This window comes from Panthera pardus, unplaced genomic scaffold, assembly GCF_024362965.1.
Source record: "Panthera pardus isolate Hobbes unplaced genomic scaffold, ASM2436296v1 HiC_scaffold_24, whole genome shotgun sequence".
Classification (NCBI taxonomy): Eukaryota; Metazoa; Chordata; class Mammalia; order Carnivora; family Felidae; genus Panthera; species Panthera pardus.
The window spans coordinates 103,166,064-103,193,426 of NW_026526810.1; the positions used below are offsets into that span (position 1 = coordinate 103,166,064).

At 43.6% G+C, this 27,363-nt stretch overlaps 1 protein-coding gene across 1 annotated transcript in view; it reads right to left on the reverse strand.

The window, feature by feature from the left end:
* The window catches only part of SPTB (spectrin beta, erythrocytic), a 127,577-nt gene extending 106,773 nt beyond the window's left edge, over positions 1 to 20,804 (reverse strand). Inside the window, 1 exon segment of the mRNA XM_019451557.2 lies at positions 20,578 to 20,804. The gene's annotated coding sequence lies outside the window, so the exon portion shown is untranslated.
* Between the last annotated feature and the right edge of the window lie 6,559 nt (positions 20,805 to 27,363).

Below are 27,363 nucleotides of genomic sequence, written 5' to 3' on the forward strand. Positions count from 1 at the left end.
AGCCTGGGATTCTCTCTCTCCCTCTGCCCCTCCCCTGCTCACTCTCTGTCTCTCAAAATAAATAACTTAAAACAAATGGTTAAAAAAAGTATATAATGGAATAATTTTGAATGAGGAAAATCCACAAGTGTGTATTGTGGAAAGATGACCTTGTGTATTCCTAAGTAAAACAATGTAAGCTATTAAATAGTATTCAGAATATAAATTTTTGAAAAATAGTAATCATGTGTTTCATTAATATTTGTATTTTTTAAAAGCTGGAAGAGGGGCACCTGGGTGGCTCGGTTAAGCTCGGTTAAGCATCCGACTTCAGCTCAGGTCACGATCTCGCGGTCCGTGAGTTCGAGCCCCGCATCGGGCTCTGGGCTGGTGGCTCAGAGCCTGGAGCCTGCTTCCAATTCTGTGTCTCCCTTTCTCTCTGCCCCTCCCCCGTTCATGCTCTCTCTCTGTCTCAAAAATAAATAAACGTTAAAAAAAAAAATTAAAAAAAAATAAAAGCTGGAAGAATATGCATCAAATTATAGCAAAGGATTATCTAGGGAATAATGAAGGTGGGTGATGAGATTTCATTTTCTGTGGTCTGTATTTTGGCAAAACTTTACATTAGGAAAGCTTTGTATTACATTTGTAAATATAAAGGTAAAAGAGAAAAATTTAAGTGTTCCTGAAAAGACTTAGGAGTAAAAAGTTAAGTCTCCCACCTCATCATGATGACAAAAGGTAAAATTGCCAACAACATAAGTCAGATACTTGTCACTTAATAAAATACTTCATACTGCGAGAATCTAAGATAATTGCCACTATGGCCTGATCCTTGGGCTTCTGCCTTTCCCCAAAATGGAGTTTGGGATGACAGGAGCTGAACTTCCTAGCAAAGAGCCCTCCTGTTCATTGGGCGTGAAGGAAATCTCCCAGTGACATGAACCAAGCAAAGAAAGTGCATTCACACCCAGAGAGCTTTCAGGAAACAAGATCCTCTCTTATCACCATCAACAAGGAGACTCATCTTTCACCAACTCATTGAATGAGCCCCTTTGTTTCCCCTACAGGATCATCATATATTCTTTTCCTGCCTCCACAGAAAGTCCAAGTGCCCCAGAATTCAGCCCTGAGAGGCACAGGAGGAGTCCTAGTACAAGCTTGTCCACATTTTCAAGAGAAACAGGACCTGAGAAAAGGGGAGGGGCATGCAGGTGGCTGCAAAAGTGTGAAGGCAAGAATGTTTGCTTTATAACTATGCTTCCAAACTTACATGTGTGTCACATACCTCCTATATCCCATTAAAAAAGAAAAGAGAAAGGATGGAGCCTGCCTCAGGATGTTGTTGCAGGACGGATGTGGTAAGTGTGACGGGATCTTGAGAAATAGGCACTGATGCGTCATCCTCTGTGCCAGGTGCTATTCATGGCATAGAAAACTAACAGTTAACGTAAAATCCCTGTCCTTGAGGAGCGCAGAGACACCCTGCAGACCCACAGAAGTGCAGGACCCCACTGTGCCACCTAGGTGGTAGACTGTTCATCTGTGTCAGGGCACAGGCATGACTGTGCTGATTGGCTACCCTGCCACCTGATACTTTCCAGCCTCCCAGAGACTTCCATCAACCACCAACCCTCTCTTATCCCTTGCTGCCTTCTCACGCCAACCTCCCTTGCAAGGGCTCCTCATCCTCTCAGTCACCAAACCATGCTCTCCATCACCTAAAACTTCTCTCGACCTGTCTCAAACCATCCTTTCCCCACCCAGTTCTCAGACAAGCTCTGCACTCACTGCTTTCTCCTCCACACCACGGCTTCACTCTAATTCCTGATAAATGAGTTTTGACCCTCCACTAAAACTGCTTTCTTGAGGGTCACTTGAATGTCTTACAAGGCTAACAGTCTCTTCTGATCCTTTCCCTGCATCCTTCTCCCACATTAGATGCTATTAACCATCCTTTTCTTGAAGCTGGATTCCCATAGCTTTGGCTTTCCTTGGTTCTTCACCTATACATGTTGTTACATGACCATATCATCCTCTAGATCCTCCACCTCCACCCATACCCTGAATGTAGGCATTACCCAAAGTCAATGTTTGTTCTCTTCCCTCATGCAATCCTCTCTCCTTTCCGTGCTGAGGCTGTCAGATCGACACCCCCAGGCACAGCCACTCCTGGGCTCCACAGTTGCTACAGGAGCTCCACTGAACATGGTCAGCACGGAACTCCTTCTTTGTGCCCCCTCCCCACCCTCAGAGTTGCTCCTTCTTTTAAGACTTAAATCTCAGTAAATTAGCAGCACCAGCCTCCCAGATACCTGAGCTGGAAAACTGTAAATCATATCCAACAGCCTTCTGCCCCTTACTTCAGTGCCACTGGGCACAACACACCCACAAGTGAATTTTAATGACCTCCAAAATGCTTTAAGACTTGAAAAGAAATGATTGGTGCCAATTAAGACTATAAAATCAAAACTAAGGATAATTCCAAAATCCCTTCAAATATCTTTGATGGCAAAAACATTATATTTAATATGGGATATGAGTAATTTTCATATGTCTGGTCCTCTATGTGATAGGGCCCACAAAAAACAATGGGTCGGTCCTATCTCAGACACAAAGTCCAGATACTTTGACTTCTCTGAAGTGCTTGCATTAATCTCCTCCTTACATTCCCATTGTCCTGGTGTAGATCCTCTTAAGCCTTTCACTATATTTCAGCAGGATATCCTAAAACACACCTGACAGCACATCATTCCCTTATTAAGTTTTGATAGTGCCCCCAGGACCTGACATGTAAAGTACAAGCTCTTTCTATGGCATTCAAGGCCTGCTACAACCTACTCCCAACCTACCTCTTGGTCCCTTCCATCACTACATACTCCCACTCATCCTCTGCTGCAGCCACACCAGACTCATCATATCCCACATGCCCCTATTTGCCCCATGAAATGCCCTCTCCCCTACTTGGCCCGTGGAAAACTTATACTTGTCTCAAGGGTCAGTTCACATAGCTGCCCTTCGGTGAAGGTTGCCTTCCCAGGATCCCTGGCCCAAACCAGTCTCAGTTTCCTGGAGACCCTGGAGCAGTGTGCAGCCCCAAGATGGCACCTGCTTCACTCTGCCTTGCACTGCACTCAGTCTCCTGTGTCTGTCCCCATCGCAAAACCATAAACCTCTCCAGAGCAGATAGCTGAGTCTTAGTCTCCTCTGTACTTCCCACACAGCCAAGCACAGAACAGACCATAATGAAGAGCAGCTGCCTTTTGTCGCTCTTCCCCACATCACTGTTTTGGCTCCACCATTACTTGGTCCTCTGTGTCATTGCTGTGTATGGAGTGGACACTTAGCAAGGTCTAAACCAGCAACATTTGGAAACTATGAAAAACCCTTAGCTTCAAACCCACCAGAACCATTCTTCCTAGTGTCCTTGATTTCACACAGTGAGAAAAAGACTTTGGGGTCAAGGGGATTTGGCTTCAAATCTGAAGTCAGGCATTCCTTACGCAAAGGTGGCTTGACTAGCCTCAACCTCCTTACCAGTAAAATGGGAATGACATCTAATTCAATGAACTGTTGTGAGAATTAAATAGGTAAAAGTGTTAAAGTCCCAAGCATGGCAACTGGCATAGGAAAGGCACCCATAAGTAAGGAGCAGCAGGAAACAGAAGCAAGGTGTCAGATGTCACAAACCATGTGACGTTCTCAGAAGTCATTCCCCTTCTTGGATATTCACATGAAATAGAGATTCTTGTGTCAGCATCATGAATTCAGGACTCCAGACTCCATGGTGCTGCTTATACATCTTAATGTTTATTTTGGAAAGAGAGAGACAGAGAGAGAGAGAGACAGAGACAAGTATGAGTTGGGGAGGGGCAGCGAGAGGGAGACACAGAATCTGAAGCAGGCTCCAGGCTCTGAGCTATCAGCACAGAGCCAGACTCAGGGCTTGAACCCAAGAACTGGGAGATCATGACCTGAGCCAAGTTCAGACGCTTAACCTACTGAGCTACCAAGGAGCACCCCCCCGTTTTAATGTTTATTTAGTTTTGAGAGAGAGACAGACACAGACACACACAGACACACACACAACTATGAGTGGGGGAGGGGAAGAGAGAAAGACCTAGAATCTGATGCTTATACATCTTAAAGTCATCACGGAAACAGTAGCAGGAGATACTACACAGCTGTTAAGACTCAAAGAGATCAATCTCCACGGCCTGACACAGAAAGACACCCAAAGTGGTTCATCGTTAAGTGAAAAGGGCAAGTTGCAGCACAGTATGAAATATAAGCCGCAGCAACATGTGTGTGTGTGTGTGTGTGTAGATGTTACATATATATATACACACACACCTACACAAGCACTTGCATACCTATATTTATGTGTATATGTCTGTATGTGCCTAGAGAATCTCTAGAAGGATATATGAGAAGCTGTCAACAGTGGTTACCTCTGGTAACGGGTCTAGGAATGCCATTTACACTCTTCTGTCTAAATTACTTTTTTTATCACTATGTGTTCATGTTAAAATTATTTAAAACCAGTTTTTGACTTATTTTTAATATGAAATTTATTGTCAAATTGGTTTCCATATAACACCCGGTGCTCCTCCCAACAGGTGCCCTCCTCAATACCCATCACCCACTTTCCCCTCCCTCCCACCCCCCATCAACCCTCAATTTGTTCTCAGTTTTTAAGAGTCTTTTATGGTTTGGCTCCCTCCCTCTCTAACCTTTTTTTTCTCCTTCCCCTCCCCCATGGTTTTCTGTTAAGTTTCTCAGGATCCACATAAGAGTGAAAACATATGGTATCTGTCTTTCTCTGTATGACTTATTTCACTTAGCATAACACTCTCCAGTTCCATCCACGTTGCTACAAAAGGCCATATTTCATTCTTTCTCATTGCCACGTAGTATTCCATTGTGTATATAAACCACAATTTCTTAGACCAATGGAATAGAATAGAGACTCCAGAATTAGATCCATAAAACCAGTTTTTAAAATCTGTTAAAAGAGGAGGAGAAGCAGGGGGAAATGGAAGGGTAGAGCCAGGGAGGGACTGGGCTAAGGATCGAACCGAGAGAGAGACCTGGGTTCCAGTTAGACTAACTTTGCAACCTTAGGCAAATCACCTCCCTTCTGCAGATCTCCCTTATTGGTAAAATAGGGGCGTTGAACCAGACATTCCTTGGAGATTTCTAGGTTACTAGATGATGTCTGCAAGGTCCTCTGAGTACATTTTTACCCATAGACCATCTCTCTCTGAGATGTTTTGATGCTTTAAGCATCAGGTTTTTAAAAAGGGAAAAATACATACCCTATTTCATTTTGACCTCCTTCACATTTCAATGAGAAAGCACTCCCACCCTTTTACAGGCAGAGAAACCAAGTATATACTGTAATGATCACTTGCCAAGCAAATACACGGCTCAGTAGACTCTGCTGTTTGCAAAGAATTATGATGCCTGGAGTTTTATAGCTCCCAGTTCATTTGTGCCTCTTCTGCAGAGCAGAGCGGGCTCAAGGCTTATGCAAAACAACCAGAAGGCACTCTGCTGGTGGAAACAGGGTGAGATGTAAAGTGACTTCCTCCAGGTCAGAGCATAAACAAAACTCACTCCCGGCACATTTAGGAAGTAAGTATCGAACCCCTGGGATTGACACCACATCCCTCCCCCACCTGGACTGAAAGCGTCACCTTGAAGATGCATCTCACTGCAGTCACTTTCTGAGCATTTTCTGGGTCAGAAGCAGTGAGAGCAGCTAAACCGAGGCTGCCATCAGAGTTGCTACATTGAGGGCAAAGTACTGAGTTACCTGCTCTACCACGCACCCACCCAACTCATCCAGCAGCCTGCCTGTCGAGTATTTTTCCAGTCTCCTGGGCAAAGTGACTTCACACAGCTTTGAATGCAAACAACCTCATTTGTCCTCACAGGTATGGGTCTCCGCCTTGCAGAGGGTACTGACTTCTTACCCCTTTGGTTCTACCATCGCATCACATCATACTCTCTATGCCTGTAAACACCTTTCATTCTTCTGATAACTTCACACTGTGAGAGACCCTTCTGTCTGATGTCTGGGCAACAAGATTTCTCAGCAGCTGCAGAAAGCACATACAGAATGCACAGAGCACCTTGCAGAGAAAGGCAGAGGCTGATCCACTGACCCTAGAAGCATGAGCCTAGATTAGAAATGAACAAAACCAAGACCATAGCATTGCTAAAATACTACAAAATAAACCATCTGCCAAAATGGAAAGGATTATTCACTCAAAAGGTGTGCAGTCAGGCTAGTAACCAGTCGTCAGCCTGCTGGTAACCTTTGCTGTGGTACCTAGTAATCTGTGAGACAGGATAATAATCACTGGCATCTGTGGAATCATAGAGCTTCTAGAAGCTGCTATTAGTAGACCCCATTCTCACTGTCACCTGTGGGTCAAGTTTGCTGACTGTTGTCTGCTTACCACTGGCTTCATTGTGCACCTTAGAACTCACTAGGGCCTTCAGTTGTCTTGGCTGAGTCCCTTCCTTTGTCTTTCTACACTCAGGTCCCCTGCACAAGGTCTAACTTTGTCCTTTGCCCTTCTTTATCTTGGACACATCTTCCCAAGACCTTTGGAGGGCCTTCCATTCATCAGTTCATCTCAGACCCTCCCCCCGCCCCAACATATTTATAAAAGCCTAGCAGCTCCACTCACTGCCTTTGGAAGTTAAAAACCACTTCCTATCAATCAATGGGCACAGAACACAGTAAAAGAAGAGAGCTGTTGGATCGTGGTGGGAGTGTGTCCATGACAGAGAGTTTTGTTAAAAGAAACAAAAATGCTCTCAAAGGCCTGAGCAAGCAGTATTCTCATGAGTCTTGGTGAAACTCACTTTTTGTCTGGGTAAGGCAAAAATGAGGGCAGAAAACCAACTAATAGTACTGTAACATTTTACAAGGTAGTTTCTACGTTGACATACCTTCGTGACAACAAACAAAAAAGATTACATGCATCCAGAAAAAAAAAAAAAAAAGAAAGAAAAAGAAAACCAACCAAACAAAAAAGAACTTCTATACAGGAACTTTTGGTCTTTTCTCTGAAATGTTTTTCTTAATTCTTCACCATTATAAAACAAATCTTGTGTATATCAGTCTGAAACACCCACTCAAAGAGCCTTTCATAGTTGCTTTCTAAGGGTCAGCCTCAAACATTCACTGAAAAATGAGGTGGGAGTGACTGTATTCTGGATGAATAACTAAATTTTCCTAGCAATAGACATATTCTGATGATGTAAGTTAAAAATCAGCTGTTACTTTTGTGTCCAATAAATGGAAAACAATTGGAGAATACAGAGGTGGGAAGACAGCCTCCACCCAGGTCTCAAACATTCCTCTTCACTCCTTACCCCTACGCCATCAACACTGATTACCTCCCATTAACCCTTCTTCATAATCTTCATAGGTCACCATTTAGAGGATTATTTTCAGTGCTTCTTGAAACTCCCCCTATCACGCAATCAATCCACATTTCTTGAGCTCCATACATGCGCCAGATGCTGCTAGGCACCAGTGTCCACATGGGCACCAGACAAATGTCCCTTCTTCAAGGAACCCATAATGTAGAGGAGAGTCAGACCTGTCCATAATCAACCAGGGAATAATGTGAAAAGTGACACCTTGAGAACTCATAGGAGAGAGTGGATGTCTTCCTGCTTCAGGGAACAGGGAAAGTATCAGAGGGGTTATGTTTGAGTAGGGCCTTGAAAGATATGTGTGACAGTTCACAGCTAAAAAAAAAGGGAGAAAGACATTCCAGGCCTAGAAAATAGTGGAAGCAAAGTCATGGAGGTGAAAACGCACCCTGAAATGACACAGTCACAAGCATCCAATGTACAGTAAATAGAAAGGGAATGAAGCTGGGAGGGATGCCGGGACAGGTTGCCTGACTGTTTAAAATTTATTCTGGGGCAATGAGAACGAACCACTGAGGGTTTTAAAGCAGTTAAATGACTCACATTCATGTTTAAAGATAATTCTTAGATCAAAGTGTAAGATGGTCAGAAAGATAAGAGTCTGAAGGCCAATTATTCAAACATAAGACAGTGAAAATTCAAAGAAACTAATTTGAAAATTTTGGAGGAAAAATGAACAGGCAGCCAACTGGATACAGAAGTGTGAAGAGAAGAAAATCCAAAAAAGTTGCTGAAATTCATACTTGGGACAATAGTGACAATGAAAACCTAGCTATGAAAACAGGTAGAAGAGCAGGTTTGGGGGTGAGGGAGGGAGCCGAGTGGTCCTATTGCTACACAATAAGTTTGAGACATCCTGTTGAACCAAATGAAGACAGCTAGCAGACTGCTACAAAGTAGCAGCCCTTTGTGGGGCTACACATAAGGATTTAGATGCACTTGCAGCCCCAACATTTAAGAGTTGGTAGATGGGGCGCCTGGATGGCTCAGTTGGTTGGGTGGCTGACTTCGGCTCAGGTCATGATCTCGCGGTTTGTGGGTTCGAGCCCCACGTTGGGCTCTGAGCTGACAGCTCGGGGCCTGGAGCCGGCTTCAGATTTTGTGTCTCCCTCTCTCTCTGCCCCTCCCCCATTCGTGCTCTGTCTCTGTCTCTCTCAAAAATAAAATAAAATAAAATAAAATAAAATAAAATAAAATAAAATAAAATAAAATAAAATAAAGAGCTGGTAGAGAAGAAGGAACAAAAGAGAAAGAAAGAAAAGAGAAGGAGGAAAGAAAGAGAAAGAAAGCAAGGCTGTGGTGTAAGCAAGATGGGAGGAGAAAAAGGAGAGCCTGGATCTCAGAAGCCAAGACAGAGTTTACTTTCCAGCCAAGAGTGGTTAACAAAGTCAAATACTGCAGAGAACATGGGATGTGGGTATGGAAGAAGGCTATCTAATTTGACAATATCAGATCTCTTCTAAAGCAGTTTTAGTACAGCTATGGAGAGCTGCCTTAAGACAGCGGGCATACCGTAGAGTACTAATTAGTATCTTCATCTTCAGATGTCAAAGAACTATGTTGGAAGTAGGATTCAGAACATTAATTATTTATTAAAAGCTAATAAGGGGATTCAAGCCTATTAGGTTAAATCATTGCAAATATAGAGCAACATATAAAGGTATACAACTAGTTACCTCTCTAATTTCAGACCACTAAAGATGCAAAATAAAGGGAAAAAAGACACTCTTAGAATTAAGAGCCATGGACTATTGACCTCTGCCCAAATATGGTGGGCACAGTGATTCTAAACAAGCACTCCAGAATAAATACTTCAGGGTTCAAGTCCAGCTTTGATCTTCTCAGTGTAGAATTCTGGGTAAATAAACTTCTTTAAGCCAGATATTTTTCATCTGTCAAATTAGGATAATAAGAGAAATGACAAACACACACAAAGTTCTCAGCCTATCACAGTATGCTGAGACACTTATAAATGTTGACTTATTATAATCATTATAAAAATCTTCATTTCCAAGTACATATGTATATATAACTCAATTATATATAATTTCAAACATTCATTAATTTGTAATCAATAACTTCTTTTAAGGTATATTTATCTTGAGAGAGAGAGTGCACACATGCATGAGTGGGGGAGGGGCAGAGAGGGAGGGAGAGAATATCCCAAGCAGGCTCTGCACTGTCAGTGCAAAACCCAACACAGGGCTCAATCCCATGACCATGAGATCATAACCTGAGCCAAGATCAAGAGCCAGACACTCAACTGACTGAGCTACCCAGGTGCCCCTAATCAAGAACTATTTTTGAGTAACTCCCCTCTGTGTACCAAGCATGGTGCCAGGGAAGAAGGGGGGAAAGAGGGGGGAGGAGGGAAGAGGGGGGAGGAGGGAAGAAGGGGGAGGAGGGAAGAGGGGGGAGGAGGGAAGAGGGGGGAGGAGGGAAGAGGGGGGAGGAGGGAAGAGGGGGGAGGAGGGAGGAGGGGGGAGGAGGGAGGAGGGGGGAGGAGGGAGGAGGGGGGAGGAGGGAGGAGGAGGAGGAGGGAGGTGGGGAGGGAGGAGGGGGGAGGAGGGAGGGGCGGAGCGAGGGGGGGAGGAGGGAGGGGCGGAGCGAGGGGGGGAGGAGACGACCACAGAGACGACCTAGTTCTCCATCACAAGAAGCATAGTCTAATGATATGGGAGGCAAGTTGACCATTAGAAAACAAGATGATCCATCCCATAACAAGGGAAGGAGAACGGTCCTACAAAAACACATGGGAGGAAGCATTCCTGTGCTATGCCAGGACCTGGGAGTGAGAGGGACTGTCAGGTAAGGCTATGAAGAGAAGGCACACTTAGGCATTACAAGGAAGTCTGTAGATACATTTTTAAGGATAATAATATATATTAAGGTGCCATCACAAGCACCAAAAAAATCCCTTAAAAAAAAAAATTTAGAGAAAGAAGAAGCTCTTTGCCCAAGGGCAAACAGCAAGAGAAAAGGAGCTGGAAACAACCCAGGCTCTTGTCATCCAGCTCAAGGAGATATTTTGGTTGAAATACATCATCACATACTATTTACACCCTTCCCCACCTAAGTTTGGGTTACATGTTTTACAAAGCAAATTAAACATCTCCTGCCTGCCCTCTAAAAGTCTAGGATTTAAAAACAGGCACACTAATATACAGACAAATGGAAGAGTTTTGATAACAAACTATCCCCCAAAGACAGTGTTTTCAAATAAACAATTCTCAAGTTCAGTTTGGTTCCAAAGGTGAGGATGTTAATAAATTTTGCCCTTCCCTTTGGAGACCAGGGAGAAATATTAAAATTGCTTGGTTTGGATCCTGAAATAAATTAAAAATAGAATTACGAAATGATCCAACAACAAACTGGAGTATGGATTCCTAAGTATATACCCAAAAGAAGTGAAAGCAGGGTATCAAAGAGATATTTGTATATCCATGTTCATAGCAACATTATTCATAATAGTCAAGGGATGGAAGTGACCTAAGTGTCCAGAGATGGATGAATGGACAAAATGTGAGAAAAACATACAGTGGAATATTATTCAGTTCTTAAAATGGAAATTCTGACACATGCTACAACATGGATGAATCTTGAAAACATTATGTCAACTGAAATAAGCCAGACACAAAAGGGCAAATACTGTAGGGTTCCATTTATAGGAGGTACCTAGACTGGTCAAATTCATAGAGACAGAAAGTCTCTACGGTGGTTGCCAGGTGCTGGGGGTTGAGGGGAGTTAGTATTTAATGGGGACGGAGTTTGAGTTTTAGAAGATGAAAAAAGTTCTGGAGATACACAACAATGTGTACAACGTATATGTACTTATGCCGCTGAACCAAACACTTAAAAAGAGTTAAAGTGGTAAATTTTGTCATAAATATAATACATTTTTTTCTTAATCACATGGTAGCCATGCCCACTAAGTAACTGGATTTCATCATTTAGGAGCAAAGATTTCATCATTTAGGAGCAAATGAAAATACCTTGTTTCTAACATTTAGATACAAGGCCATCTGAAGAGGGGATGACAGCATGAGACCATGCCTCTTAGAAGTTCGATATCCAAAGGAGCAGAGTCCATTTACCATTCCTTGGGAACGGACGCCTACGTAACTCATTGAGAAGGTGCCTTTGTTGCAGCCATTATCGGAGAATTTTTAATTAATATAATCCCTGTGCACCAGAACCACCCCAATAGGGGATGACTGTCAAAGCACACATTCCAAAAATTACTAATTGAACGTCTATGTGAAAAAGCATTATGCAGGGCTTTATGTAAGACCTACAACTGTAATTCATAAATCAGTTCTTGCCTTCAAGAGCTGCCTAGCAAATAATAGACATAAGTTTAATAATAATAATAATAATAATAATAATGATAAATGAAGTCTATGAACATGTTCAATTAAGTAGCACATGTAACTAACTCTAGCAAATTTGTAGAAGGGAGAGATTACTAGGGGCTGGCTGGCGTGTTCCAGAAAGACTGATGGAAACCACTCCAAATCTGGGAGAAATGTTCAGGTCTGAATGAGTCGAAGCAGACAAACCTGGTTCAAAGAAAGGGTTTGTGATGGGAATTGGTAAGAGATAAAAGTAGAAAAAGAGATTGGAGCCAGGTTATGGTTCTTAAAAGTCAACTGTATAAATTTGGATTTCCACCTCTACCTAGAGGGGAACTGCTAGAGGTTTCTAAGAAGGGATATTAGAGGACAAACACAGCTTGTCCGTGCAGGGTGGCTTAGAAGAGGAAGACCCCTAATTGACAGAAAGCTGAGGGCGCCTAGGTGGCTCAGTCAGTTAATCATCCAACTCTTGATTTTGTCTCAGGTCATGATCTCACAGTTGTGAGAGCCCTGTCTTGGGCTCCATGCTGGGCACTTAAACCTGCTTAAGATTTTCAATCTCTATCCCTTTCCTTCTGCCCCTCCCCCACTCGTACAGGCATATGTGAGCACGCGTGTGCTGTCTCTCTTAAAAAAAAAAAAAAAAGCAAGCAACCAAGCAAGCAAGCAAGCTGGACTCCAGGCCTGAGGACTACTAAGTTACTAAGCATATTTCAATTAATTTTTCTCAAAGGATACACAGGAAACTGTTGACATTGGTAACTTTTTAGAAGTAGGACTGGAGGTAAGGGAAGGGAGTCTTTTACTTTTCATCGTATACCCTTGTGCAATGTGGATACACTTCTTAATCATTGGCATGAATTCATTTAAAAGGTTTTTAAAATATGACAACCAGAAAGTGTTAAAAGATGTTGAGGCTCTAAACAACACATTTAAAACGTTTCTAATTATAAAGTGAAACATATTTCCATCTCGTTTGCATTGTATCTTAATCTCTATCACATAGTGAAGATGTTGTGACAATGACCTGAAAGTAACAGCATAAAGTACACAGAACTAACTGTACATCTAAGGCTCTAATTCAAAATAAGCAGATGTCATGAGTCACCCACCATAAAACACCTTCTTTTGGGTGTACTTAAAGGAAAAGTCTGCCTGAGTCCATTCCAAATCAACTCAATTACAACAAAAATAAAGAGTCCACACGACATTTGACAGGATATATCCCATCTCAGTAAATGGCTTTTTCATTCTTAAAGTTGCTCAGGCCAAAAGCAACTGAGTCATCCTTGACTTATTCTTTTTCTCTCATCCTCTATCTCCAAATCCCATGAGCTCTACCTTCAATTCCATCCAGAAGCCAGCTGCATTTCACCACCCCACCACTGTCATGCTGGTCCGTCGTCTCTAACGTGGACCACTACAGTAGCTTTCATTTTACTCCGTTTCCCCTCCTGTCCCCTACAGTCGGTCTTCCACAGGACAGCCAGAAAGATCTTCCTCACAGACAAATCTGAACAAACCACTCCTCCGCCTGCAACTTCTGGTAGCTTCCTATCGCATAGCTAAAACACAAAGTCCTAGGACGGCTGCAAAGCCGGCATGATCCAGACCCCATTTCCTCTCCAACGGTACATCCTGCACTCACTCTTGTCCCTCCTCTCCAGTCACACTGGCTTTCTGCCCTCTCCTTGTATATAGCAGTGACCCCACCTTAGGGCCTTTGCCCTCAATCTCAATCTCTTCCCCCAAACATCCCCATTCCCCTCCCTCGCTTGGCTTGGCTCTCCACACAAATTAAACTTCATCAGAGAAGGCTTTCCCTACCATCCAACCTCAAATAGAACTACCTCTCTTTCTCTTCACGCTGCTTTTCCTTTATAGCAAATTATAATATATACTCATCTGTTTGTCGTTGTAGTTCCCATCTCACCCAACTACTATGTATGCTCCATGACAACAAATTTGGGGTCTGTTTTGCCGTTTTCACTGCTATATCCCCTAGACCTAGAATACGTCTGGCAAATAAAAGAAAGCTCTATAAATATTTATTGAAGTTTAAAGTACAAATCAAAACACCAAGATCACTAAGATCAAAACACCAAAACACTAAGATCACTCCAAAATGAGGCATAAGCATAGTAATGCCCAGCAAATTTGGAGTAAAGAAGTAAAAAATACAGAACTTCAATTGATAGTATTTAAAGCTATCATTTACCTACAGCACGTTGGGAATCCACATACATGCTCAAGATTAATTCATAATAGGGGCGCCTGGGTGGCTCAGTCGGTTGAGCGTCCGACTTCGGCTCAGGTCATGATCTTGCGGTCTGTGAGTTCAAGCCCCGCATCAGGCTCGTGCTGACAGTTCAGAGCCTGGAGCCTGTTTCAGATTCTGTGTCTCCCTCTCTCTCTCTGACCCTCCCCCATTCATGCTGTCTCTCCCTGTCTCAAAATAAATAAACGTTAAAAAAAAAAAATAAAAAAAAAAAAAAAGATTAATTCATAATTTAGGACAGCACCTGTGTACAGGCTAGAGGGTTTCTCTTGAGGTTTTGTACTTAAAGAGAAAATACTGTAACAAGTTTCCTCCTCCCTCTCTCCAACAAACTTAGATGGAAGGTTCTGGAAGAAAGTAAGCAATCACTGTCTCAACCAGAAGGCCCAGAGTATTCAATTATTCCACTGAAGAGAAGATCTGGACAAAGCCCCCGCCTTGGTACTAGGAAATCGGGCAAAGTCAGGTTCCCTCATGAACTACATAAACAAGGTGCTTGGGCAAATCATTATTTGTTTCTAATCCTGTTTTCTCTATTATAATTTATATCTATATATTTATATTTTAATGTTTATTTATTTTTGAGAGAGAGAAATTGAAGCAGGCTCCAGGCTGTCAGCACAGAACCCAACAAGGGGCTCGAACTTAAACCGTGAGATCATGAAATGAGCTGAAGTCGGACACTTAACCAACTGAGCTATCCAGGCACCCCCATTTTCTCTACTGTAAAGCATGAACGATGAGGTCTTCCCTGCTTCTTCACATAGTCATTGTAAAATAAAATAAGAGGATGCATATACAAAGGCATCCTGGAAGCTGAGTGGATTATACATCATCTATGTGACCATCAACTTGTGCTAGCTAATCTCCAGTTCACAATCCCTTTCCCACCACTAGTGAGCTTTGTTAAACAAGCATCTGATCTGGTCCCTCCCCTGCTCAAAAGCCTTCATCGATTTCAACTTGAACCTCTGGCGGTTCAAGCCTCTCCACAAACTGAACCCAAACCATCTTTCCAGTCATATTTTTGGCCGCTTCCTGGCTGTGTCCTACATTCCAGCCACAGGGGACTACTCCCCATCCCCTAACTTACTCATGCGTTATTGCACATCTATGTGGGTGAGGTGCCCTAAGCCCCCACCCCTACTCATTCCTCCTTCTTTCCTTAGAGAAATCCTAGGCACTCTCCCACGTGAATTAGACCCTTTCTGGGGCGCCTGGGTGGCTTAGTCGGTTAAGCCTCTGACTCTTGGTATTGGCTCAGGTCATGATCTCACAGTTCGTGGGTTCGAGCCCTGTGTCAGGCTCTGTGCTGACAATGTGGAGCCTGCGTCAGATCCTCCCTATCCCTCTGCCCCTCCCTGCTCACTTGCTCTCTGTCAAAATACTATATAACAATAATAGTAATAATAATAATGAATTAGACTCTTTCTCCCATGGGCTTTCTCTCAGGTGCCCTGTTGAATCGTTGCTTGTTTGCAAGCATATTTCCCCCACCAGACCAGCAGGTCTCCATCTGATGCCTTTTCATGTCCTCAGCATAGAACAGTGTAATGCACACAGTAGGTACACAATGCTTGCTGTCTCTGAATATTTTCTCAAATGGCTCTCTCAGGCCTTTCCAGCTCTTTCTCTGACTTATGGCTTGGAGGCAGTATTAGGAAAGGGCTTCTTTTACTTTTCTACTCCTGAGGAAATATGCTGGGAGATGCAGCTTGCTGACCACTCCTAGGGGGCTTCCAGAAACAGGCAGGAACTAAGCAGAGGGACAGAATGAAGCTAGGGGTCTCTCTCCAGGCCTCGTAAGTTATATCTCTAAAGTGTGCTTCATTTTATTGGAAGTGCTATGAATTCTCAAATGAGACACACCCTAATACAAATGGAAATGATTTTCAACTTATTCAGTTTCAGATTATACAACTTTCTGTTCCTTTTCATGATGGTGGAAACTCCTGATTGACTATAATTCAAAGCAATTATTGTTCTTCAGCTGCCAAGGTGCCCTGTTATTCTTTTCATAACTATCCTGGATGATCTGAGCCCCTTTCAATGCAAAGTCTATTTTTTTCTAACCCTGTACCTTTTCATTTGCTAAATTTATAGCATTCAAATGAAAGGAAGAAAGGAAGCCCCACTTTTGCCCCCATTGCGAACATGATATATGGGTTTTAATTGCCCTTGTAATTATACCCTTGTCCAGATCTGCACAGGTACAGTATAGAAATTAAACACAGCAAAGCCTGAGAAGGCCTCACTGTGGTAGGAAGACGACAGCTTCGTAATGCTTCCTGCCACCAGGAGAAGGAAACAGAACAACGAAGGTGGTCTGGGAATGTCATAAACTAGCCAGCAATCTCCACTGAGGAAGCATTTTCTGTCTATGACCGCCTCTAAAATTGTGTTAGCTGAAAGGCTGGGGGATCCCCTGGTGGTTTGATGTTCAGCTAAGGCTGGCTGAAAATGGCAGAACTTGGATTGCTTGGCTGTGAATTAAGAAATAAGCACAGCAACAAAGGGAAACATGCTATGACATTTTCTAAATATTTACCAAGGGGAGTTGACAATTCAGTGACTGGAGCCAGATCTGACAGTGAATTCTGACTGCCTCCTACACCCTTGATCACCATCTCCATCTCCAAAACCAGGTGACCTTCACCCCTTGGGGTTGGCAGAAAAAAGAAGCATCTTTGTGATAATCCAGCAAATGCTACGTGATGATTCGGGCACACAGATCACTGCATTTATTCTCCCCCCCCCCCCCCCCCCCGGATTTCTTACCTAGGGTAGAGGAGTAACCAAAGGGCTATCTATATAATCAACTGAGTCAATACAAACTACTTCTAAGATGAAATACTTCTTTCCACAGCAATTTCTGACTAGTGATATCCATATGGTTTCAGAACCCAATATCCATGAACTTCCTTGCCTGTCCTCATTATAAAATGAAATTTCTCATCAGCCCACACAACACAATTATTTTCATTCTTGATCCTCCAAAATCAATTGATAAATGTTAATCTGCAGGTCTGAGGTTATAAGAAAAAATTATGGATAATGAAGAAATGTGCTTTATATCACTTTAAACCTCCTGTTGGTCAGATTTCCTACATTTTAAGGTCTTGGATAGAGAGTATAATTTTGCATTTGATTTTACAATCTGAAATAACGCAGTTCAAGAGCAACTTGGTGATTTGGTTTAGATTAAAACAGGTATCTGACACTCCCAATAATTCCCCAAAGTCCTTTCTTTCCCCCACTGTCCCAGAAATGTTACATATTTATCTTAAGATTTGTACTAGCTCCAGATAGTAATGTACACACCTATCATGTGAAAATGCATACATCTGTACACCTAACAAGCAATGGGGAGATTATGGAACAGTTTAGAGTTTAATGTTCACTAATGTCTTCTCACCTGCTTACCTCCAGTACTTTTTTTTTTTTTTTAAGATTTTACTAAGATGAAAGTAATTGGATATTAAAATGGATGCTCTCACAGTCTCCCTCAAAGGAAAGAATACTTCAGTGGTTTGGTTAGGCAGAACTTCAGGAAATAAACCTAATACTGGTCTTGGGAGAGAGGGAGGAAGGAAATGGGCAAGCAAGAGTAAGAAACATGGAAGGCACATCATAGCCCTACAGAGATGACCAGGTAAACTGCAGTTAGGTCTCCCCTTCAGGCAAGCAGCCACATAAACAGAAGCTGGACTCAGTGACCTCTAAGGTCCCTTCCCACTCCAATAGCGTTTGCCTCGTGAATTTTTTATAGTCATCCTCTGTTCTATCACACTGTCCCCATGCATCATCAAGCCCTCCTGGCCACTTCCTCAACTGAAAGGAAAATCTGGTTTCAAAAAAATCCATGCTTTGACTACTGCCAAGATTTCAGTTCCGTCCTTGAAACAATGACCTGAACATAATGGGCCAGGCTAAACACCTCTGAACAAATAAGTACTCAATACCGTCTTCAGGCAACATTATTTCACCGATAGATGCAGAATTATAACCCGAAGTTTTGAGAGTGAAAGACTGTGAGGCTAACAGGCCATCCTATAATTGAATCTTTCCGACTTGTACTTCTACATCCCCTGCTGAATGCCTAACCTTAAAAAGAGAGTAGGTACCAAACAACAGCGTTTGAATCCGGGCCTCACCTCTCATCAGCTGTGTGATATGAGACAAACTATTTAATCCCAAGCCTGTTTCATGACTTGTAAAATGCTGATGATATAAACTACCTCACAGAGTTACTGTGACAATAGGATAAAAAAACAAGACAAAAAAACACCTCTGAGCATTCATTTGTTCTTTCTCTTCTTCATTCAACAAAGATGAACTGAGTGTCCACTACCAGACAGGCACCAGTGTAGAAAAGATGGAAAAAAATGAAAGCTATTATTACTCTCGTTTACCCAGTTTGTTTTCAGAATTGTGGCAGAAACCGTCAGATTTTGACTTGAGTTCAAAACTTTCATGACTAAAATAGTCATTTTTGGCTTGTCAAATATGATCCCTCATGGGAGTGCACCTACTGCCATACCTTTATGTACCCCAAAGCTAATCATCTAGTAGGTGTTCAGCTAGAGGGACACCCTCAGAACCTTTGGAAGAAGCCACAACCAGAGCAAAAGTGGTATCCTGGTATCCCAGCTCTCAGCTGGGCAAGCCAGTCAGGAAAACTTGATATGCCTGTGCTACAAGACCCGTCCTGGATGCCTGGGGAGATTTCAGGTGCTTTCAATTCCACCAGTGGACTCTGAGCCTTCCGAGAATTTAGGATTAACAGGTCTGGCTCATCCCCAATCTTTGTGACTGGGCCACAGATAAAGCTAAGAGCAACAGCTAAGGGGTATAAAGACCATTTTTCATAATGTAGGGTTTATGTTTTTCAGCTGTGTTTTACTCTAGAATTTGATAAAGTTCTGTATAAATGATCCACCTCTGAGGAGTCCATTGGTTTCAAGGCTGGTAGGCTCTCCAGCGTGAGCCTAACATTCCTTCTCCTAATTAGCCCCAAACCTCCGGGCAAGTACAAGCCTACTGTGTTGGGTGCTGGGCATGCCCTACACTTAAACATTTTGTGCTTACAAAAAAGAGTCTTTAAAGACATTCTGGAATCCAGGCTCCTAGAAAAAGAGTAAAAGTCTGACTCTGGCCTGAAATAGGAAATAATCTGCCCTAGATCACAGGGTGGTCAAAGAGCAAATTCTAGAATCAAATTCAGAACCATCTGTGAACCTGAAGATAGGTTAGTGGACAATATAGAGGTGCCTAAAACTTCTGATTTGCAGACTCCTCTCATTCAGGAGCCACCTGAATCATTTTCCCTAGAAACTGAAGTATAGATCAGAACAACTCAAGGCTATGAGTTTTGGATTGCTATCTCCTATCTGGAGGTAACAGCCTAGGCTCTCCACAGACAGGAGTTATGGTTACACAAATACGGTCACTATCTCTCCACAACCCCCCATCTGATGCACCTAAAAAAAATTTTTTTAAGTGGATTTTCATTTCCCTTCAGCCAGTTTAGCGCGTTATTATCAACTCCTGACGCCTCTAACTGCTCAGTGAAAACAGTGGTTTGGATATTAATAGGCTGTAAATCAAGGCCCTACCTGGAGCTTGTTGTCACGGAAACGGTACTCAAGCCCACAGCAACTTCCCCACCCTCGGAAGTCTGGAAGAGTTAGTGGGAGTTAGGGATGGTTTTAAAGCTCCTGTTATTTCTCCCACTTTCTGCTATATTTTCTCAGGGCCAAGTTGTTGGAGAAAGAGGAACCGGTGAGGCGGGTGAGAGTATAGTGGACAGCAGCAGCTTGGAGAACTCTTTGGGAGAGGAGGTCAGGAGGTCCTTGGAGTATGCCTCGGGCATTCTGCTCTTTCCTCCTTGGGTCTGCACCCAGCCACTCCGCGTCGTTCCCTGCGGCCGGCGGTCGGACCCCCCCCCCCCCCCCCCACTCCGCTGACCCTCCCTGTCCTCCCCACCTGGGCACTGGGCTGTCTGGGGAGCGCGCGGACAAGTTCCTTAGAAGAGAATCTGAGCGGCCCCGGGCTGAGAAGCCCCGCAGCAGGAGGCGGAGGGCACCGCGAAGGTCCGACAAGCTCGAGACAGAATACCTTTTGCCCCCACGCCGGGGTCCGGGAGGATGCGGCCCGAGACTTAAACACGCACCGCCCCCCCCCCCCCCCAACAACCTCTGCCCTCCCAGAGCCCCAGGGCGACGCTCCAGGATCCAGCTCTCCAAAGCAAAGCGCCCCGCTCGGCAAGTGCCTCCGAAGCCCACGCGGATTCCCGCGCCCCAGGGTGTTCGCTGCCGCAGCCGCCAGGGCCTCCCGGGCCCTACGCCCCGCACCTGGGGCTGAGCCCCTACCCGGTCCCCTGGGCCCCGCGCGTCACGCGCCCCCTGGGCCCAGAGCCTCCTCTGCGCTCGCGCCGCGCGCCCCAGCCTCGCGCATCCGCACCCGCACCCAGCCCCCCACCGGCCGCTGGGCCCTCCCGGGACTCACCTGCGCTGGGGCTGTAGCAGCGGCCACCCCGAGCCCAGGGGCGGCGGCGGCGCAGGGGGAAGAGGGCAGCACGGGGCTCCTAGCACAGCAGCCGCCGGGCGCCTGGTGCTCGCCGAGCCGCGGACCCGCCCAGAGATATAAATAACATTATCTGAGGAGGGACATTCCTGCCGGGGGACATCGCTGCTGCCGGGACCAGATAGTCCCGCGGCGGGGGCGGGGAGGCGGGGCCGCAGCCTCCCGCAGCGCCAGGCCCAGCCCCCGCCTTCCCCACCCACTCCCGCACCTGCCAATCAGCCTCCGCGCCCAGGGGCACCTGCCAGGCCTCCGCCCGGCTCTCGCGGCCGGCCTCCGCCTCCTGGCTGGCCGCCTGGGCCCGGGACGCCAGAAGCTCCAGCCGCCCGCAGCGCCCCCATCGTCGTTCACCTCCCCTAACCGCCCGCTACCCCGAGCTCCCTGCGGCGGGAAAAAGGTTTGACTCTGCAGCTCGGGCCTAATTCGTGAGCCCGGAGCAGCAAGCCTGGCCACGAAAATGAGCCCTCCAGCCTTTCCCGCCCTGCGTCCCCACTGTGTACTGTCAGGTTTTTAAAATATATTAAAACACACGCTTAAACCGTAGGGTGGGCGAGGCGGGAGCCCCGACCGTGCGCCCCCGCTGCAGCGGGTTTTGGGAGAGATTGTTCCCCGGGGCTGGTGTTAGAAAGCACGCTCCGGGGCGCACTTCACTTGGCAGGCTGTACGAACAGACTCTGGGAAGGTAGGGATGGGCACTGGTCCGGAGGTCCCCGCCCCCGGCCCGCAGGCTTACTGTCTCTGTTTCTGTCTGCAAACCTGGTGTGGTCGGGGCAGACCCGGCAATGCTGGCGGGGCGCAGCCGACCATCCCACATTGCAAGGACTGAAATCAACAGGCAAACTGCCACGCTAGCCCACCAGCACTTCCTGTCCGGCCCCTCTTTCCAGGCGAGCAGGGTCTTCCTCACTGCAAGCCTGGATGGGGTGGGATGCAGTAGGCCAGAGAAAACACTAGAACCAATGGTGCCAAAGAGAAAAGACAAGGCACCTCCGAGTCACCTCGAGAGAGATTCACAGGAGAAAATGGGCAGCTTGTAAGGCTGTCCGTTTTCCTGACTTTCTTAAGATACAAGGTTATTGTTCAATAACACTTAGTGTACAGCTAACTGTAGCTTTCACCTCTTTTCTCCATCTGCTGTTTCCAGACCAGTTTCTCACTCGGGTAACTCGTAGCAGCCCAGGTACTCCCAAGTATTATGGATGGCAGTGCAGATTAAAAACACGAACATGTAGAAAAGAGTTGTAACTTTGATACTGCCTGCTTTTCTTAACAACGGAACAGTCTTACTCCTGAGTTATTTGCTTGAGAGTATAATTATGCTGTTTTCCAGGATTCGCCAGGAAAAGGGTGTTTAATTGCCAGATGTGCATGCTTAGTTTATATGTTGAACAGATGCAAAGATATTTCACTTCCTGCTGTAGCCACACTTCAGAATGGGCATTTAGATACTGAGATGCTAAGTGGGGCAAACACCACTGATACTACAAAGCCACAGAATCCCCTACCCCCCCCCCCCCCCCCCCCCCCCGCCGCTGGGCCCTTGTTAACCTCAGTTTCTCCAGAGACACTAGTAATATAGGAAAGATGATAGAATATTCATGGTCATCCATTAAATTAGTAGTGATGCCCCCACTTCTGATAACATTTAAGCATCCGTTTGTTTATTACTGAGTTAGAAACAGATCTTTTTCATTTAAAAAATTATTTAAGAACCAAATTCTGGCAAGGGAAACTCAAGAAAAACAGGCCAACTTCAAAAGCTGAGAATATGCTATATCTCAAGTAGAAATCCTTCATCTACTTTGGAAAGAAAAAATGGTGAGAAATTATTTATGTTTTTTAGAAGCCTTGTGTGAATAAACTTATTAAATAAATTCATGATTCCCAAGGATTGCAGCCACATAATAGTATACTACATGAAACAGATAATTCCTTAGCTATAGGTCTGTGGCACTGAAATGAAAAGTTGAACACATATTTCTTTGTAGCCTTAGAATTTATAATTTTCAGCCATAAGAAAAATTATGATAAAAGTACCAAATCGGTGGACAGATTACCCTAGGATTTTACAAACCAGCTCAGCTGCTTTAGTTATCTCCACTTTAGCTGAAAGCTAAATAATTCAATACAACCTCATTTGCTACAGAGCCTGTTATTCTGACAGCATCCCCAAATGCTTTACAGCTAATAGAGTTATAGTGAAATGATAAATCAGAACTGAGGGAGAGAGGAAGTTTAGAAGTACAGAGAGAAAGGGCATTGTCAAAGAAGGGGAAAAAATAGCAAATCCTGGGGAGTGGGAATAAGAAACTGGGGAGAAGAAGGAAAAGCTGAATATAAGGGTTCATAATCAAGGTCATTGTTGTGGGCAACAGGGATTAATTCTGCAGGGATTTTCTGAGAAGAGTATGTAATGCCTGCTGGAATTGTCTTTCTAAAGGATGGGAGATCGGCCCTCATTCTCTTTGGTCAAGGGGCTGCACCCCTTTTAGCCCCATCCATGTTGACACTTCCCAATTCCAAACTGCCCAGCAAGCTCACAATCAGCAATCTGCAAGTATTTGGGCCAGAAGGGAAGGTGTGCATTTGAAGGTCTTGAGCCAGAAGGAAAGTCAGCCAGTAAACGAGAAAGTGAGAGGAAGCACTCAGAATGGCCTACCCAGCTCCAGCTAATATCAATAGGTGAGGCCAAAAGGATGTAAATTTGGACATTAGAGGCATCTGACACAGAGGGAACTTCTGCTTTCTATCTTTATATTCTCCGAATTTTTCACCTTGAGCTTATTATTATTTGATAATTAGTAGAGATAATAAAATAATAGGTAGAGATTAGATCAAGATGGATTAAGCACATGCATTTACCTTTTCTTTCATCCCAAATCTCATAAAAAGCTACCGCTTAGAATAAGAATGTAACAGCACAGGGAAATAAGACAAAGGCTGATCAATTTTCCAAGTGTTTTTAGGAAATCTTGACAGGATCTGATCTAAAGAGAAATAAAATGAGAAAAAGTCAAAACAGGTTCAGGATAAGGAATAGCTTAGAGAAGTTCCAAACAAGAGTCAAAGAATACAAGAAAAGGAGGGGGCCCCAGGACAGAATAATTCATTGAAGAGCCTCCTCTCCCTGCTGGCATTAAATATCAGATGTTTGTGGGACAAATAAGTGAGTGGAGATCCTGGAACCAGAGGGACATAGCCCAGATATCTACTGACCCCCAGAAAGGACAGGAAACCTTCACTCTCTCCTGATAGCATGTTGTACCTTTCCTTCACAGCTCCTGAAGAGAGACTGTGGTAAACAGAATGGGCAGGCAAATGAATTCTCAGATAAAAGATCATCAGACAACCAAAATCACCAAAGATTTTGTCAGGATAGAGGAACCAATACCATGAGAGAGAGGTACTAGACTCAACTAACAGAAGTAATATCAGAGGAAACTAAGCTAATAAAGGACATAGAGATAAATTTTAAATGAATTTAAATGTTACTCAGCAAGATTTGAAAGAATATTGCATCCATGACAAATAAGCAACAAGAAATTTAAAAGTAGTTTCTCAAATTGAAAAATCATTAGGTGATGAGCAAAAGTGACCAAGCTGAAAGTCAGATTAGTAGGAATTCTACTAAACTAGTTGGAATTAGTAGGAATTTCTACAGAAATTCTCCCCAAACACAGAGCCGAAAACAAGGAGACAGAAAGTTTGAAAGAATGGTTGAAAGCCATGGAGGCAAGATCCTTAAAGTCCAATATCCGCCTAGTAGAAGTTATTAAAGGAAAGAGAAAAGAGAGTAAAGGAGATAATTATAATGACAAAGTAGAATGAAATTTCTCAGAATTGAAGAAAATATGAATTTTCATATTATAAAATCCTAAATTTAGAGGAGGATGAAGATTTTAAAATATAGTTTACAGTTTTATGTACAGTTTAAAGTTTATGATTTTATTTATAAAATCTAATAACTGGAATAAAATTAAAAACCCCAAACTGTAACAAACTAGACTAACTTTCTCTGTCTTGAATTCATCTTAAAGCTACTTTTACTGAATCACAGAACAAAGTTATTTGTTTGAAACTTAAAACTACTTTGACTTAAAAATGAACATAAACATCAGAAAGTTACTTACAAAAGGAATTGCCAAACCAAATAAACCTGAACCTACCTGATGTTCCACTCATTCAAATCCTGCTAGCAACAGAGGAATCAGGAGTTTGTGGTAATGCAAACTTCAAAATAGTGCCTAGTGCTGAAAAAAAAATTAGTTCCCTTCTTTATCCTTTCACCAAGAGATGTATTTCATGACACTAAGCTAAAATTTCCATTCCATTTCTGGAAACATCTAGGGGAACCAGGCCCTCCACAACTCCCAAAGACAAAACAGAGGCAGGGCTCTCCCATTCTCCAGTATCATTCTCCTTCAACTCTTCTTCTACATAGTAGCCAAAATACACATTGTAAAAAAGGAACTCTAATCATGTCACTCCATGACTTTAAATCATCCAGGGGCTCCCCATTGCTTACAGAATATCGTGTCCAGTTCCCCAGCACCTAACACAGTGCCTGACTACAAGATATACTTCATAAAATACTGGTGAGTAAACAGGTGAATTAATGAGCAAACAAATCATGGAAACTAAAAGAGAGTTGCAAATGTGGAAATAATCAAAGAAGTAGGTAATTCAAAATCATTTCTATTTGGCATAAAATACATTTACAAGATAGAAGATGAAGGACCAAACTTCCCCATTAGATGCCTCAACCAAATGGTCACTGTAAGGAACCTGAAAGCCTGCAGCAAGTGTGCAAATACCAACATGACCATCCTCTGAAGGAGCAGGTGCCACCAATTTCAAATTTTCCTCCACCAATAACGGAAAGGAGCAGAAGAACAAGGCTTACCTACTGTCATCCACTAGTCCATGGAAGCACTAGCCAGGCTCTGGAATAAATGAGCATCTTTCCTTCTATAGCTGCTCCTGAGCTCTTCCTCCCTTTTCAGGATCAGATTGTTACGTAAGGGATGCCAGATTGTGCAGATGTAATAGCAGGCTTATATTGGGGTATGCTGATGGACTAATAGTGCCAGGAGGTGCTTAATGTTCTTCTACAGTTGCATTGTTTAGGCTGTATGAGTTTGCTAGGGCTTCCATAACAATCACCACGCACTGGGTGGCTTAAACAACAGAAATTTATTTTCTCACAATTCTGGAGGCTAGAAGTCTGGGATCAAGGTGTTGGCAGGGTTGTTTCTTCTAAGGCTTCTCTCTTTGGCTTATAGATGGCCATCTTCTCCCTGTCTTCACATGGTCTTTCCTCTGTGCCTGTGTCCTAATCTCTTCTTATAAGAACACTATCATATTGGATTAGTATGACCTCAGTTTACCTTCATTACCTCTTTAAAGGCTCTGTCTCCAAATATGGCCACTTTCTGTGGTACCAGGGGTCAGGATAGCAACATATGAATTTGGGGGGCACACCATTCAGCCCCATCTTTTCTCACATGAACTGCTTCTGTTAGCCTCCTAACTGCTCTCCATTCTCCAGTATCATTCTCCTTCAACTCTTCTTCCACATAGTAGCCAAAGTACACATTGTAAAAAAGGAAATCTGATCATGTCACTCCATGGCTTTAAATCATCCAGGGGCTCCCCATTGCTTACAGAATATCGTTTTCAGTTTCCTAGCACCTAACACAGTGCCTGACTACAACTTATACTTCATAAAGGCCTGATGAGTAAATAGGTGAATTAATTAGCAAACAAATCATGGAAACTAAAAGAGAGTTGCAATTATGGAAATTGATCAAAGAAGTAGGTAATTCAAAATCATCTCTATTTGGCTTAAAAATACATTATTTGTGATTTTTTTTCGGGAGAACCACTTTCCTTTTGGTGTTTGAGTGAGGTTTTTAAAGTGAATTCACTGAAAAATAATTGGCAATATTTGTGCCTGAATTTCACCAGTTCCTCAGCCACCTTGGCACATTCACACCTAACTTACTGACTATAGGTGACAAATGGAATCTTAAATTAAGTAGGTTTCATGTTCACACCTACCACCAAGTTCACCTAAGGGGGAAGTAGCCTGCTGTCTTCCACTGTCATTCATAATGAGGCACAGCAAACACAATGGTGATGGTTCAGCATGGAATTTTGACTTTGTTGGCTCTACCCTCTCAGTGCCATTTTCAGACCTCATCTTTGGATTAAGGCCACCCTCCAATATGCCAAAGCCTTGAGCTCATAGGATTAAGAACATAGGAAGGTGGATCAAAAAGCATTACAAGAAGTGAGTTGATGTTATTTTGACATTAACAGTCTATCTTGAGTACTCCACAAAGTATATAATCTGTGTGTGGATAATCGACTACCTAAACCTGAAAATGTGTTCTCTTCCTTTATAGATATTTATCAAGCCAGAACTCAAATCAAGAAGAGAAAATACAATATAAAAATGGAGTTTATTGGGGTGCCTGGGTGGCTCAGTTGGTTAAGCATCTGATTCTTGATTTCGGCTCAGGTCATGATCTAGTGGTTTATGAGATCAGGTCCCATCTCAGGCTCTGTGCTGACAGCACAGAGCCTGCTTGGGATTCTCTCTCTGCCTCTCTCTCTCTCCTCCTCTCCTGCTTGCTGATGTGCATGCACATGCTCTCTCTCTCTCTCTCAAAATAAATAAACTTAAAAAAAGAAAAAATAAATAATAAA